We start from the raw sequence: 16875 nt of genomic DNA, 5'->3' as shown, positions 1-16875 counted from the left end.
AGAGTATCGCTGTATTTGTTCTTGTTCTGCCTGGTGGATAACGTACGGTTTCATTGCAGCTCATTCCCATGTCCTGGGACCTGTCAATTATGGCCGCACCATGCCGTGGTTCTCCATCGTTAGCCAAGCCCTTGAATGAATCCACCGCACGGAAGTTGCGGTTTCAGCTGGCAATGTCGTGGTCACGCTACCTGCACTCGCGTTCATTGCGAGCCTCGTGGCTCACTAGAACCATCGTCCTCCGCCAGCCTTCCGCTAAAATGCTTCCTCGTGAAAAACAACAACCCGCCACCGCCTTCGGTGATGCTCCTGTGAACCGTTCCTTCCACGTGCCCCTACATTTCTTTCGTGCGCGCGGCCATTCGTGCGTTTACAATTGTTTTACATTTTTCGTTGAAAGTGTCTTAATTTTTTTAAGAGCTGCACTCGCGAATAGATTTGCCGTTTTTGAACTCGCCCATGCCATATGTTTGGCGGCGGCAGAGTTTACGGTCGAAGGTGCCACGCAAAGGGGGAATGCGCTTCTTCGCAGCTATTGCTGCAGGCCATCCGCAAGCGAAAGCCATTCACACCGAAGTCCTTTGGCTCGGCTCCAGCCAAGGGAATGGAGCTTTCTCAACGTCCGCTGAAACGTCATGCACATTGCAGTCGCTAATTCCATTGCTAATTCCATCCTGTGTTCCCTCTCACCAACGCACAAAGTGTCGTGCTTTGCATTGGCCGCAGCTTTCAAAATTTGGCCTTAATCTTCGGGATGAGGTCCACGGTGCTCTAATTTCCATTTTCTAGATGTCCCCCTCCCGCCACCCCTTCCTCCATTATCCCGGTTTCTTGATTGCCCGAAGGCCAAATTCTGTGTTCTCGTCCTTAACAACTCTGCCAATATTGGACCACAACAAGCGTGCATGTTTTAGCGAGCTGTCGATTAACCGTTAAATCGCTTACAGAATGAGCCGTTGGTTGCAGCAGCTTTGGTATTTGAGCAGTTTCAAAATGTTAAGTACACATCTACAGTTTTGGTTAAAATTGCAGATGAAGATTTGGTTAAAGTTACCAGCTAAATACAATGCCACAGCAGTAGTTGCTGTAAATCCATGTATTGTAATATGCACGTTAGTGTAACATACATGCACGTATGTGTGTGTCCATATACATTTACACAGACGAATTTATATAACCGAATGATCCCTTTACGTACACACACATGCATCATCCTATGTGCCTAAATGTCGAATATTTCGTATGCCCCTATTTACAACGCATAGTTTATACACACACTTTGCACCATAGCGCATAGTAATGCATAATGCATATAGTATTTATGTCAATAGTTTTCTATGTATTTGCCTGTTAATAAGTTAAGTTTTGCTGTCATGTCTCTTTAAAGCATTGTTACTGCTTACATTTGTATTTTCTAATGGACATTAGCATACAGAATGTTCAAATTTACTATTCTGAGGCAGTATTGCTGTTGACGTTGGCTTCAAGCCTTTTAAAATGCTGTGTTGATGTAACACATCGGTTAAGACAATAACGCTCGCTAGGTCAATGTGGAATATGTGAAACCAAACTGATGATTTGGGTGCGATAGGAATATATGAAGCCGGCATGATGGCGCAATGCTAGCGCTCGTGCCTCACAACAATGAGCAACTGGGTTTGATTCCCAACAGGGGCACTTTTCCACGTGGAGTTAAAACTAAAACAAAAAAAAATTAATTCACCAGGTACGAGCCCACTGAGCTGTATATCTCTTTTTCAGAAGCGACCTGGCTATCACACATGATAGCTTAACGAAGTGGCTTATTATCATCATGTGGAAATGTATAGCAGCCAAATCCTTAAAACTCTTGTTTCTAAATGTGGAGGGAAAAACCGGAGGACCCGGACAAAATTCCACATGACCACAAGGAGAGAGACATATATACTCTAGATATACAGCAGGTGTCAGCTTCAGGATCAAACCCACGACCTGTCTACCAGGCGAGGTAGTTAACATCTAGCCACCATGGCGCCATTTTACTCTCCCTCTGTCCTGCATTGATTTCCTCCGGTCTTGAGGATCCACAGTGTCCTCCCAGAGCTGAAACCAAAATAAAATAAATTATTGAATCTATCCGGTATTGGCCAAACATCCCCAATCCTGAATAATTACTTGCAAGTATGACTCGATGGGGATTACATGCAGCAGCAACATTGCCCAGTTACTGTGGTAACTTGGCCAGGAACCTCTTGAAAAAGAGCCTTGAGACTCGGTGAGACATTCCTAGGTAAACAAGCATAGTAACAACAATAATACTATAGTTTTTCCAGTTGAATTTTTTTTGTCCACGACGACTGGGGGACCCAGGCTGTGCCAGGCCAGGGAGCGACGTTGAGGCCATGTGGTCTCCATCCCTTGCATCCTGCAGTCACAGGAGTGGGTGGTGCGATGTGACCTAAATCCCTTTTCCCATTCTGATGATGACTTAGGTGTACGTCATCGGTTTTCTACTAAAAATAAAGCGACTTTATTACCGAGGCTCTCAGAAGGCCACACAGGAGCGGGGCGTGTTGCACAGTTTTAGCGCCAGCTAAAACTGTGCATCTTCTAAAGTACACGAGCGTGTACTTTAGAAGATGTTGATTTGGTCGTGGGTTATGTTAAGAAAATTGCCGTCTTGGTATTTTCCCCGCACAGCAACTTGTGTGTTTTTAACACTTAGCCCTGACCGGCCGGGAAGCTAAGTAATACACGTGAACGTGGCAGCGCTGTGCGCCCCTTTCTGGCTTGCCCCCGTGACGTCGTGGACCGGTAGCCACTCTTCCCCGGTGCCACGCGTGTACGGTTCAGCTTGGAGCGGAGAGCACGCTGGGGCGGGTGGTCCCCGGCTTTTGAGGTAAGCGGGAGACGTGCTGCCCGGCTAGCGCCGTGGGAATGGATGGCATTGTACGTATGTTGACCTGCTTACCAGGCGAGGTAGTTAACATCACACCAACACGGTACCCCAATTCAAGATGGTGCCCAGGATGCACACCCAGGCTCTCGTTCCTCCTCAACCCACCGAGAGAACAGTCGTGACTTTGAGGTCCAATTTAATATTGGAACAATCTTGATATGTTATGTATGTTACTGTATGTTGAATGTCTTTTGCCGCATGCGAAGCCGACCGTGCTAATCGCAGTATGCGTTCACCCCGTCCGTGATGCCCACACTACACCAGCACCATCTCGAAGCTCGTGGAAACTGGGCACGAGCCAGTTTATGAGGGCGGTGGGGTGGTGACACTCGCGCTGCCTCCTGGCAACAGGGTTCCTCCGGGCTGTCCTTCCTCCCATCGCTATAAACAAACAACACACACACGATATATAACTGCTATTGGCCAAACCACGCCCAAATGCTAAAACATGTTGCTGCAAATTAGTCAAATTTGCAGATTACGCACAGCAACAGCAGTGTCGCCCCCATACTGTGAAAACTTTGGCAAGACCCTCAAGGAAAGAGAGCCTTGAGACTCGGTGAGGCTTTCCTGGTCAACAGAACAGAACAGAGGTGTGCCTCGCATCGCGCGCGATGGAGTCGAATCGCGCTCAACAGCCTATTGTCCCATAGACATGGTCCACGTGTGTGCGTTACTGAAGAAAAATTCAGTCTTCTATTTAATTATTTAGCCCTGGATATATACATTAATACGTATACTAATAATACATAATTCAGATGAAAACGAATACTACTTAGAAATTTGACCTAATAAAAGTAATTTCAGGACATCAAGGATTCTGTTGGCTGCTTGCAGCAGCGTGCACGTGATGCAGACAACCGGCGGCAGATCTACGACGGCTAGGCCTATCCCGTGACACTAGATGGGGTAATGCGATCAGAAATATTAGTTTTTAATTTTTATTATTGGAATTTTAAAACATATTTTACACATTTTTTTCCCTGAGCACATAACTGAGAGATGTGTAGCCCGAGTGCGAAGTACACCCCTACAACATGAATCGCGTATCTGCGAATTCGCACTCTGGGGAGGCGCGCTGTCTTGCACAGTAGACCCTCGTTTCTCGCGATGAGGGATACGTTCTCGAGATGCTGGTGAACAGCAAATTCTCTCATCACTTTATCGCTCATCACTTTATCTCTCATCACTTTCTCTTAGTGCAGTCGTGTAGAGTCCCAGATGTGAATCGGGGATAGACAAGTTCGTGAATAACGAGGGAATACCATACCAGTATTTAACCGTTCTGTCCGTGTACCATGTATGTACGCGCACGATGAAACGCATATTTTTGTTTACACATTTCTTACGTAAAAATATATATACGTGAGCAATCGTGAGTGAGGCAAGACTGAATTCAAAGCACAGCGGATCAGTATTAAAGTTTGGGGTTGAACTTGGCGTTTTTCTGTCGGTAGTTTGTACACAGCAGCAGGTGTAGCATGCACAATGTGTTGTCAATGGTCATATGTAAATCGCATATTTTAGGGTGCTCAATTAAAGCCACATTTTATAACTTCCTGCGAACTTTTATTACCCGCGTTTGTTATGGTGGTCAAATGGGTTGGCCACAGAATCGTCCTGAATAACTGAAGCATTAATTTAATACCACTTCTTTTGTGCTCCGTTCGTATACAGACATTGGAACTGGTGTGTTGTTCATTATGAAAAGGAAAGTAAGTTTAATACAGCATCTCTTTCTCTTGTTTTCAACCGTGTGTTGACTTATTTATTTAAAAAAGATGACAACAGGATGAAGATCCGGAACTGCCTTTTCAAATCCGCGGTAATCCAAGTCGGCCTGCATCTATTTTTCATTCCCGTCTTGCTTGTTTCATTGACCGTACACTATTGTCCATCTGCAATGAATCCAGTTTGTCACGTAAATCTAGCTGTCTGGTAGCACCTAATTAAGTGTGAACACCATTGCCAACAATAAATCTGTGCGCCATACTTAGCTTTAAGTTGTGGCGAGATGTTAACTATCTCGCCTGGTATGCAGGAGGTCGGGGTCCGATCCTGACCCTGAGGCCTGTTTATTTAGAGTTGGCATGTTCTCCCCGTGGTCGTGTTGATTTTTTTTCCAGGTCCTCCTGTTTTTACTTCATTTAGAATCAACATGCGTTTAGAGTATTTGGCTGCCATAAATGTCCACGTGATAAGAAACTTTGTTGAGCTATAATTTGTGGCCAGGTCGCTTATAAAAAAGAGCTACACAGCTCAGTGGGCCTTACCTGGTGAAATAAGAAAAAGTTTGTAGTTTAGTTTTAAGTCACAGACTTGTAAGGTGGGAATACTGTCTCGTGTGGCTGTGCTTGTGGAGTGACTCAACTCTGAGACAGTAATAACTGGAGGAACTTCTTTTATTTAACAAGCACCATCGGGATAACACACACCCTACATGGGTGCACACTATTATTATTAAGACCTTCTATTGTCGGTGGCACTACTTAGTTCGAACAATTGATAGGCTGTCTGACTAACAGTGCCCCGGGATGGTGAAGACGGAGACGACGACGAGGAGATGGTGACGACAATGAACTTAAGCAGCACGACGGGGATCCCACTTCCAGTAACAACCACGAGGTCCCGCACAGGGGCCCCTCTTATACTCCCAGCGTGGCCTTGCTCCGCCCCGGCCACGCCTCCTTTCTGGAACCTACTAGCGGGTTCCCGGGGCTTCTCGATGGGCCCCTTCTGTGACCTTTCCCCTAGATGACTGCAGGAATTCATATTATTTGGTTCTTTTGGTAAAGTCACGTAGAAAAAAATTATAATAAAGCGAATTAAAATAATAAAAATTATATAAATGAAAACCACCACGTGATCGAAACTTTTTTTTTTATGTATTCACTATATTTATATTTGTCTATCTACGTGACTTTACTGAAAGAACAAATAATATTTTAAAAAATGTTACCAAAATTTTAGGAAATCCGAGGTGCATTCGTTTTTCGGGCACCACCCGAGTGACTTTGCTTCGCAGGGCAGTGGGGACCACAATACAATAGCGCTGCAGCTCTCATCCCACCTCACTAAAAGGCCTTCGTGAAGGACTATAAGGGACACCCCCACCGGGACAGTCTTACTGCCTCTAGTCCCAACGCGGTGCCGCAAATTTAATAGTGAGACGTCCTCTGTCTGCAGCCGTCTCCACTCAGCGTGTGTGAGGCCCAACGTGCCGTCTCTAGGTGCAGCGACCTCGGCTGGTGCTGCGTCGCCTATCGCCGCAACCACCTGTGGTGATCCAGCCGCAGATGGCTTACACCTGCCAGCACCCATTGAACACGCACACTGCTCGCTCGGTGGCAGGCGAGACAGCGCATCTGCATTGCAGTGCCTCAAGCCCTTCCTATAGGTTACTGTAAACTGTAAAGGAATAAATTTCGATTTAAAGCTTTCGTGACTGCAGGGATTCATCTTCTTGGTTCTTTCGGTAAAGTCACGTAGAAGGGAAGTAATAAAATAATAAAAATAAAACATAATAAAACAATTCTCACGACGTTTCGGCCACAACGCAAGCAGCCGTCCTCAGGCGAAGAATGAGAACATTATCAAGCTAGGAGCTTATATAGGTGTAGCGAGGAGGAGCGCCTTAACAAAAGAATGTGCATATGAAGAGGAATTTAGCATACCAATGGGCAATGCATAGGAGGTGGGCGGAGGGGTTTCAAAGTCCCATTATGCCCATGCATTATGCAGGATCAACAGCACCACGGGGGGGCGCAAGGAACAGCGTTAATAAAGGAAAGGAATGTTAGTGATATGTAGCTGCATTTGTCAAACAACCACGTAGAAAACCAAAGTGAAAACTACATAAAAAACTAAAATATGAACTGATACTTACTATACTCTACAATAAGCTGAGTTACTAACAACAAATAATAAATTACAATTCTACGTCGTAAGAAGTATATAATATACTTCCATCTAAACTTTATTCTCTTAGCATATACAGTACTATATACTGCCATAGATAAACCCAACATTAAATTATATACTGTATTGCTGTAAACCACCCTATACTTTATACATTTTAATATAATACTATGTATTATTCAACTCACCCTAATGTGTATCGAAATGGTTTATTACGTCCTTCCAATGATTGCTAAGCCTGAATCCATCTTCTCGGTTAAAATTGTCTCTGTGTTTGTATATGTGGATCGCCTCATGAACGAATCTCTCATGATAGCCAGATGGCTATCATGAGAGATTCGTGATGGCAAGCTACCCTTTTTGGATGTCCTAATCAAAAGGAGACCTGATGGTTCAATGAGCCACTCTGTCTACAGGAAAGCCACCCACACGGATGCTTATCTAAAACCGGATTCCCACCACCATCCATCCCAGAAGAATTCCCTCATCAAGACTCTATATCATAGAGCCCAATGCATCTCCGACCATGAACACATTTCCAGTGAACTCAAACACGTACGCCAAGCTCTTAAAGCTAATGGTTACTCCGACTACACAATCCGCAAAGCCATCACTCCAACCATCAAGAAAGATCCTGTTGAGGAGCCTTTCAAGACCATCACCTTACCCTACATTGCTGGGGTCACAAAAAAGATCTCCAAAATCCTGATTAAACACAAGATCCAGGTCCGATTCAACACAGTACATAAAATCCGTGATCTGGTACCGTCTGTAAAAGATGTGATTCCAGACATACAGTACCCTGGCGTCTACAAACTAAGTTGCCTCTGTGGTAGCAGTTACATTGGGGAAACCAAACGACACGTCTCAGACCGCATTCGTGAACATAAAGCTGATCTAAAACACGGTAGGACAAACACCTCAGCCGTGGCAGACCACTGTTACAACTCAGTGGGCTCACATGACATTGACTTCTCCAAGACGGAGGTTCTCTGCAAGCCATCTGGCTATCATGAGAGATTCGTTCATGAGGCGATCCACATATACAAACACAGAGACAATTTAACCGAGAAGATGGATTCAGGCTTAGCAATCATTGGAAGGACGTAATAAACCATTTCGATACACATTAGGGTGAGTTGAATAATACATAGTATTATATTAAAATGTATAAAGTATAGGGTGGTTTACAGCAATACAGTATATAATTTAATGTTGGGTTTATCTATGGCAGTATATAGTACTGTATATGCTAAGAGAATAAAGTTTAGATGGAAGTATATTATATACTTCTTACGACGTAGAATTGTAATTTATTATTTGTTGTTAGTAACTCAGCTTATTGTAGAGTATAGTAAGTATCAGTTCATATTTTAGTTTTTTATGTAGTTTTCACTTTGGTTTTCTACGTGGTTGTTTGACAAATGCAGCTACATATCACTAACATTCCTTTCCTTTATTAACGCTGTTCCTTGCGCCCCCCCGTGGTGCTGTTGATCCTGCATAATGCATGGGCATAATGGGACTTTGAAACCCCTCCGCCCACCTCCTATGCATTGCCCATTGGTATGCTAAATTCCTCTTCATATGCACATTTTTTTGTTAAGGCGCTCCTCCTCGCTACACCTATATAAGCTCCTAGCTTGATAATGTTCTCATTCTTCGCCTGAGGACGGCTGCTTGCGTTGTGGCCGAAACGTCGTGAGAATTGTTTTATTATGTTTTATTTTTATTATTTTATTACTTCCCTTCTACGTGACTTTACCGAAAGAACCAAGAAGATGTAAAGGAATACTCCTGCAGTATTTCCAGCCAGCGAGAAAGCTGGCCGGATGGCTGGTCAACACGCAAGGAGTGTTGGAGGGCCGCGTGGTCTGTGCGCACAACAAAGTCCCTCCCGAAACGTCGTGATTTAATTTATTTTATTTTTTACCTACGTGACTTTACCGAAAGATCCAAAGAGTATGGATCCCTGCAGTCACGAAAACTTTAAATCTAGATTAAACCGCCTCTACGGGGGGAGGGTTTTCACACAAACGTTAGAGCTTTTAAAAGACTCGAGACAAGAAGGCTCAACTAATCGAGTTGCTCACCTTCCTCAAGAGATGCCGCGATAACAAGGTAATACCGATCACATTTACACTCACATCTGCTGCTGTCACTTCTAACGCTAAACGGATCTTGTTTAAAGCCAGCCTATCACTAATCTCAGAGAGAATAAGATTGCTCCGATTTGAACTTGATCATTTGGACAAGACTCTTACAATCACACTTGAAATTAACAGATAAAATGTCCACTTCTGATTGGGACCATGTAGATAACATGACAGTCTTCTCTGCTAATTTAATGTCAACCAAATGTTGACATTGATAAGTTAACTTGATCGCAAAATCAACCTGTCAAAAAAGAAGCCAGGTCCACACATAAAAAATGTAGATGTTAACAAGATTGTCATCAATCAGAGTAACATCCCAATTTCCGACAGCCTAAAATCGGTACTAGCTAAAGGGTTGAATTTCGCAGTCACGCCTAAACATCCCAGTGGATATAATCTCCCAGGTCGACGTAGCCCTCAAAGGCTTGGGACACATCCCGAAAGACGTTGCTAGATCTGAAATTGCCACCATCCTTAAAAATGCTAAGAAACCCATTAGTAACATCAGCAAAGACGAGTGCTCTGAACTCGCAAATTTGAAAAAGAGAGATGACAGTCATCCTCTCGGCCGACAAGGGCAATGCTACTGTCATCATGGATAAAACCACATATAATAAAGGACTCCTTCACACACGATGCCACTCTCCGTTGATCCTTTATGTAGGTTCTTCTCCGCACCCCGCTGGCCTCCTCCTCGGACCAGCGTCGTCTCTCACGCGCCCCACACGCTCCGCTAGCCACTCCGCTAGCCCCGTGCACTCCGCACGCTCCGCTAGCCACTCCGCTAGCCCGTGCACTCTGCACGCTCCGCTAGCCACTCCGCTAGCCCGTGCACTCCGCACGCTCCGCTAGCCACTCCGCTAGCCCCGTGCACTCCGCACGCTCCGCTAGCCACTCCGCTAGCCCGTGCACTCCGCACGCTCCGCTAGCCACTCCGCTAGCCCCGTGCACCCCGCACGCTCCGCTAGCCACTCCGCTAGCTCTGTGTGCCTGGCTGACGGTGTCCCAAGCCCCATCAGCCACGTGGCTGATGGCGCGGTGGCCACCCAACGTGGTCCCGCCTCTTCACTCCATCGACTGGTCCTGATCTCTTCCGGGCTCCCTCCTATAACCTCTCTCCCACGTGACCCTGACTCCTCCCTCTCGGATCATCACATCCGGCCTTCCCATTTACGCTCGCATTACACATACAACAACAAAATCCAGGACGTTCTTAATGATAGCAGTCACACCAAAATCAACAAAGAGCCTACTAACAGCCTGGCTACAAAAACCAACAATATCGTTACCAGTTAGACTTCTCTAATCGAACCAGTAAAATGGCTCTCCCTAAAACCTGCTGCTAGACCACCCAGATTCTATGGTTTTTTTAAGATCCATAAATAGGGCACTCCACTTTGGCCCAGCGTTTCCACTATCAACTCACCTCCCTCCAAACTGGCCCGTTTTCTGTCTGATACCTTGCTTCCATTCACTGGCAAGACTACCTCGGCAGTACATAACTCAGCTCACTTGGTCTCTCTAATCAAGGGCATTTCACTGTCCCCAGATTATTTTCTCGTCAGCTTCGGTGTAGTTTCTCTGTTCACCAAAGTTCCTGTGCCTCACACCTTAGCAATAATTGAAGATTTAGTCCAACATTAACTGAATCCTGATGTTCCTACTCTGGTTAGGCACTGCCTTACTAACACTTACTTCACCTGGAATGGTACTTTCTACAAGCAAAATGAAGGTACCCCCATGGGTTCCCCCTTATCACCAGTGATAACGAATGTTTCATGGAAAATTTTGAAACAGATGCCATCCAGACATCCACCCTACGTCGTTCCTTGTGGAAGATATATGTAGATGACACTTTTGTCATTTGGCCACATGGCCTGCCAGCATTGAACCAATTTCTCAACCACATTAATTCCATACACCCATCCATCAAATTGACCATGGAAGTGGAGAAGGATGGTGAGCTACCATTCCTGGATGTTATGTTTGAGAAGATACCTGATGGCTCGTCTACAGGAAAGCCACCTACACAGATTCCGATCTGAAACCTGATTCCCACCACCATCTGGCACAGAATAATTCCCTCATCAAAACACTACACCATAGGGCCCACTGCATTTCTGACCAACACCACCTAGCCAGTGAACTGGAACACGTACACCAGGCCCTCAAGATGAATGGGTACTCGGACCGCATTATTTGCAAAGCTGTTTCTCCAACCATGGAGAAACAACACCCTGAGACGTCGATCAAAACCATCACGTTACCATACATAGGCGTTACCAAAAATATTTCCAAAATCTTAAACAAACAAGCTCCAGGAACGATTCAGTACAGTACACAAAATCTGTGATCTAATCCCATCTGTGAAGGATGTCATTCCTGACATGCAATATCCTGGAGTCTACAAACTAAGTTGCACCTGTGGTAGGTGTTACATTGGGGAAACGAAACGACATATCTCGAACCGTGTTCGCGAGCACAAGTCAGATCTGAAACACGGCAGAACCAATACCTCCGCCATGGCTGGACCATTGCTATAACGCCGTGGGCTCTCATAATGTTGTTGTTTCCGAGACCAAGGTACTCTGCAAACCTTCGGGCTACTATCAAAGGTTTGTTCATGAAGCCATCCAGATATATAAACAGACATAACTTCAACCGAGAAGATGGATACAAATTGAGCAATCATTGGAAGGATGTTATTAACCAGGTAAAACCTTACTGCTTCATGGTGTTGCCTTCATATCCACATCTCCAGTTTCTTTAGCCTCCCACTCCCAGCCCCGCTCACTTTTGCCTTGCTCGTTTCATAATCCCTCTAGCAGCGCTCCACTACCCCCCCCCCCTCTCTATCTCTCCTCCCTGGCTCCTCCCCCCTCTCACTTTTGCCTTGCTCTTTTCCTAATCCCTCTAGTAGCACCCCACTCCCCCTCTCTGTCTCTCCTCCGCTCCTCGCCCCCTCTCTTGCCTATATAGCCTCTTGTTACAGCAGCCCTTTTGCCCACTTCAGCAATTGTTTATTGCTGTGGTTGTCCCACCTGATGACGGACGCTTATGTTGCGCCCGAAACGTCGTGATTTAATTTATTTTATACCTACGTGACTTTACCGAAAGAACCAAAGAGTATGGATCCCTGCAGTCACGAAAACTTCTAATCTAGATCTTAACACCTGTTTTGTTGCCAGAAAAAAGGGGAAACACCTATTATCATGAAAGCATCTGTTTCCACAGATGGCGAGATGGCTTGAGGAAGGGGACAGGAACCAGGCCTTCATGTGACTTAACAGATTAATTCAATAAAATTAGAACAGACACACACATGTACACCGCACAAACAGCTGTTTCCACAGGCTGAGAGTGAAACCAAAGGAATTCCGGTCCTTTGTGAGAAGGCGAGCCGAGGTGGGAGAATTTCAGATATAAGTGTAATAATAGAGCGCCATCTACTGAATTATTGTGGGGGTTACATTACTTTTACAGTCCACGGTTTATCCATAGTAGGGATTATATCTGGGGTAAAGGTGATTGGGCAGATCTACAGTACCAGGGAAGCCTCTGGAACGTTCCCGAAGGTTCCAGGAGGGGCGTGGCCAGAGGCGGGGCTTAGCCTCCAGGGAGGGAATATAAGCCGGCGGTACAGCAACGTTCGGGGTCGGTGTTGTAAGATCAAGAGGAGCTCCCTGTAACTGTTGCCCCGCCATCTCCACCTGCCATGTAGCGGCTCGGCGCGCCACCAGCCAGCGGTGTATTAGCAAGTGGGGTGAGCGCCACGTGGCGCGAGGCAGCGCAGCCACGAGAGTGGGTCGACATCCGGTGAGAGAGAGAGGTGGCTGTACCAAAGATTTAGAAATAAAACACTTGAAGTTACTTACCGTGTCGGAGCCACTCATTACATAAGCAAGAACACACACAATTAGTGCTGCGAGGGGCAGGCTCCAGTGCATGGCCTCGAGATCAACCATGGGTGTCGTGTCTCGCAGAGAGAAGGGACCGATGTATTGGTAAGAGCCGAGTTCGGCATGGACCGACAGAGTATCGCTGAAAGTTTTATTCTACATCTACCCTTATGTTGAGTCGCTTGCTGAGTCGAGGACTGCGATAAGCTGTATTATGCTAAGCTATAAGAGTTGTGAGAAGCTAAAAAGGAGCTAATACAATTTACGAGTTTTGAGAGAGAGTGATCCAGCCAGCGACGGGCAGCTCAGAGCAGGAGCCCTCTTGGAAGAAGGGCGGAGAGCACGAAGCAGTGGAAAGAGCCTGAAGGAAGGGCGGGAGAGGCATCACGGAGAGAGCTGGCGCAGCCTGAAGTAAGGACGGGAGAGGCACCATTGGGTGCCCGCGCGAAGCTGGCAGCTGCACGCCAGGGTAAAAGAGCTTCCTCACAAGAGTGAACGGCGACCAGCAGACGAGCTGCGAGCACTGATGACGGCATCATAGCACAAACTCAACTACCAACCAGCAGTGGAGAGAGCTGGCACAGCCAAGAGGAAGAGTCTCGGCGCAGCCAATACACACACACACGCTGTCCCAACGGCCCTGCTGGGAACCTGAGGTATTTTCAGTACGAGGAACGCTGTACCGCGTAAACCGCCAATTCAACAAGTGGCAAAGAAGACACACGCACACAACACGCATATCGAGACGAATAAGATAGTTCCAAAAAGTGATCTTTGTGTTTTGAAAAGGGGTGCCATTCCAAGGTGGTGCGTTAAATATTAGCTGATCGTGAAAAGCATTGGTGCCCGTTGAGTATACATGAATACGGTCGTTTAGAAGTATTTTAGTCATTCGTTTTCGTTAATTGCGTAATCTTACCAATGAATTAATTGATGACTACTTTTGCTTTAGGCACATGTTTTTTTATTACTGTTCGTATGAATATTGTCACATTAATTTTAAGGACTTTTTCCCATCGCCGTGTATGCTCGCTTTACTCTGAGGGATTAGCCGATTGTTTTATGCTCAGTTAACAAACGTAACCATTGAGGGTTATTTGCACGGATCAATGAATAGGACGTCTCGAGGAGTACTGTGTTGACAATTCCGAGCATAAGTGTTCGCATGTTAGAGTGTTTTTAGATATTAAAGTTGCTTAACATAGGAGAGTCTGAGTGGTGCCTTCCTCAATTCATGCATAATAATCTTATTTTTAAGAAGTGTTTCCTGCGGTGAGATCTGACATAAAACACACCAAGACAATCAGTAAAAGTTATAGCAAGAATCATTGTATTATCCCGATTGATAATACAACCCTAGACAACGAAGCCAAGCCTAATTATCATAATTACGTACATTAGCATAATTACATATACTTGCATAACCTCAGACAATTACACCTTCCTAATTAGCATAAATGTATTTATTTTTCGAAGACCGTATACATGGTACCTGCTATGATTATGTGGGGGCTGACGCCCACCTCCTCCACTCCCCCCTCCTCCCGGCCACTTCTCGTCGGGACCCCGCCGATCGGGTGATCGACCCCCTCGCACCAGCGCCCTCTCTGAGGGGCATGGCTAATTGCCTGGCTCACCACCGCCCGGAGTTATCCCACACACTCCCCACGTACACCACCACTAATGCGGAGGTGGCTGCATGTGTGGGGGCCGATGCTCCCCTCCTCCTCTCCCCTTCCTCCTCCCCTTCTTCCCGCCGCGCTGCCGCCGATCGGGTCATTGGCCTCGCCGACTCCACATCATCTCTGTGGGGCATGACTCGTGGCAGGCTCCCCGCTACCTCGGGTTATCCCACACACTCCCCACGTAATTTTTTTTATTGATCGAGGTGGCTACTTGCACGCGCATACCCGTACGGGTGCACGCTGCTCACCACGCTTCGCGCTTAAACAAAATAGCCAAATATGAATAAAACACCACTCGTGCTGCGGTGGCGGCGTGCGCGCGCGTGACCGCTCGTGGGGCTCCCTACTGCTCACGCTAAAAATAGCGCGGCGGCTGCGCGGATGCGGGCGCAGTCAAGGAGTCACCCCGCACGGCAGCCTCACTCGCACGCACCGGGCACAATGAATATCGGGTAGATAATAATATTGGCGCGTTGCACTGCTGAGCGCTATCGTCGCTATGCGGACACAGTGCGTAAAGCGCGCTGTGTAAGCACGCGCACGAGCGCAAGCACCACGGTGAATTAAGGATAAGATTCGCGCGTTAATTCCCGGTGCAAACGCGCATGGGCGAGTGCAAACACGTGGGTACAGGTGATCACGCGCTAATTCCCCCGTGGCAAATACAGCCGATGGCCGTATGCGCGCGCTAATCCCCAGCACCACGGCGAACTATTGATGACAATACTCGCGCGTTAATCCGTTACGCAAACGCGCACGGTAAGCGCGGCACAAGCACAACGGCGATCGAATCGAGGATAGATTTGCGCGTTAATCCGTTGTTCACACCTGCACGCGAAACTCCGCGATCGTTTATCAGTGAATGCGCGCCGATCCCACGCTACTCCCACGCTCTCTTATTACCGGCGCGACTGCAAGAAAACCCTACGGGACGAGGGTACCAGAGGTCTCTGCCTGGGGTCGAGTCGTAGCAACACTCGCCAGCGCCTCTCGGATGCTGCGAGCGGCTGGGAATCGGACCGGGCAGCTGAACGGCTGGAAGAGAACTCCTTAACGTTTTTCTGCCCCCTCCATTTATGCCCTCAGAATCCAAAGATCCAGGGTCACGTGGTGTTCATATTCTTAGGTTTTTTTCGGTAAAGTCACGTAGGTAAAACATTAAAATTAATAGAAGTAAAATAAAATAAAAAATCACGACGTTTCGGAGGCAACACAAGCTTCCGTCTTCAGGTGGAACCGTCACAGCCACGACAGCTGTATCAAGTAAATGAGAGATTGATATCACGTAAATGAGAGATTGAGACAGCTGTCGTGGCTGTGACGGTTCCACCTGAAGACGGAAGCTTGTGTTGCCTCCGAAACGTCGTGATTTTTTATTTTATTTTACTTTTATTAATTTTAATGTTTTACCTACGTGACTTTACCGAAAAAACCTAAGAATATGAATCCTTGCAGTCACGAAAGCTTCAAATCTAGAATCACGTGGTGTTATCCTGCGCAGCCAATCGAGCGCCTACCTTTTGATTTAAAACCGATGCCCCGACCTGGAGCGTTGCTTGCCATTATGCCTCGATCCATTGTCTACGCATCCATCCTCCCCACCCCATACTCAACCGGTTTGATCGGGGTGGCCGTCCTGTGGAATACACATCTGCAGTGGGTCCAGGAATTTCCCTCCCACCTCCTTGTCTGCGCTGCCCACGTAATATTCCCCCCCCGCCCCCCTGGCCCCTTCCCCGTGCTCTGAGTGTCTTATTGCGGTTAGCCCGGTGAGCTTCGTTGTGCCCATACAATTTTAAGCCAATTCACGGGGACTGCAATGCAATTTGGCCTGGGGGGAGGGAGGGTCGGCCAATCTCCTGGCACTGGGAAACCGTGGGACATCCCCGCTCGGGGCCCCTCGGGTAAAAACCCATGGTACCAGGTGACCCCCCCCCCCCCACGAATCCCTACGTGGGTGCGTGCTTTCGTGTGGAGGGGTGCGAGAAGATGGCAGCGCCGGCGGAGTTGCTCCGGTGCTGTGGCACCACCATTACAGCAGTGCATATTGTGGTGGTACCTATGATTACAGCAGTGCATACTGTGGTGGTACCTGGTATGATTAGAGCAGTGTATACTGTGGTGGTACCTGCTTTCACTACAGCAGTGCATTATTGTGAATGTTATTTGTAGTTGGATAAGTCGAGCCAGACGTGTGCCCATGTAACTTTTATGTATTCTTGAGAGCAAGGATGAAGAAGTATCTCCATCCACAGTTCAGTGTTATGTGCAGTGCTGTA

This window comes from Lampetra fluviatilis, chromosome 62 (genome assembly GCF_964198595.1).
Source record: "Lampetra fluviatilis chromosome 62, kcLamFluv1.1, whole genome shotgun sequence".
Classification (NCBI taxonomy): Eukaryota; Metazoa; Chordata; class Hyperoartia; order Petromyzontiformes; family Petromyzontidae; genus Lampetra; species Lampetra fluviatilis.
This window is presented reverse-complemented; position numbering follows the sequence as displayed.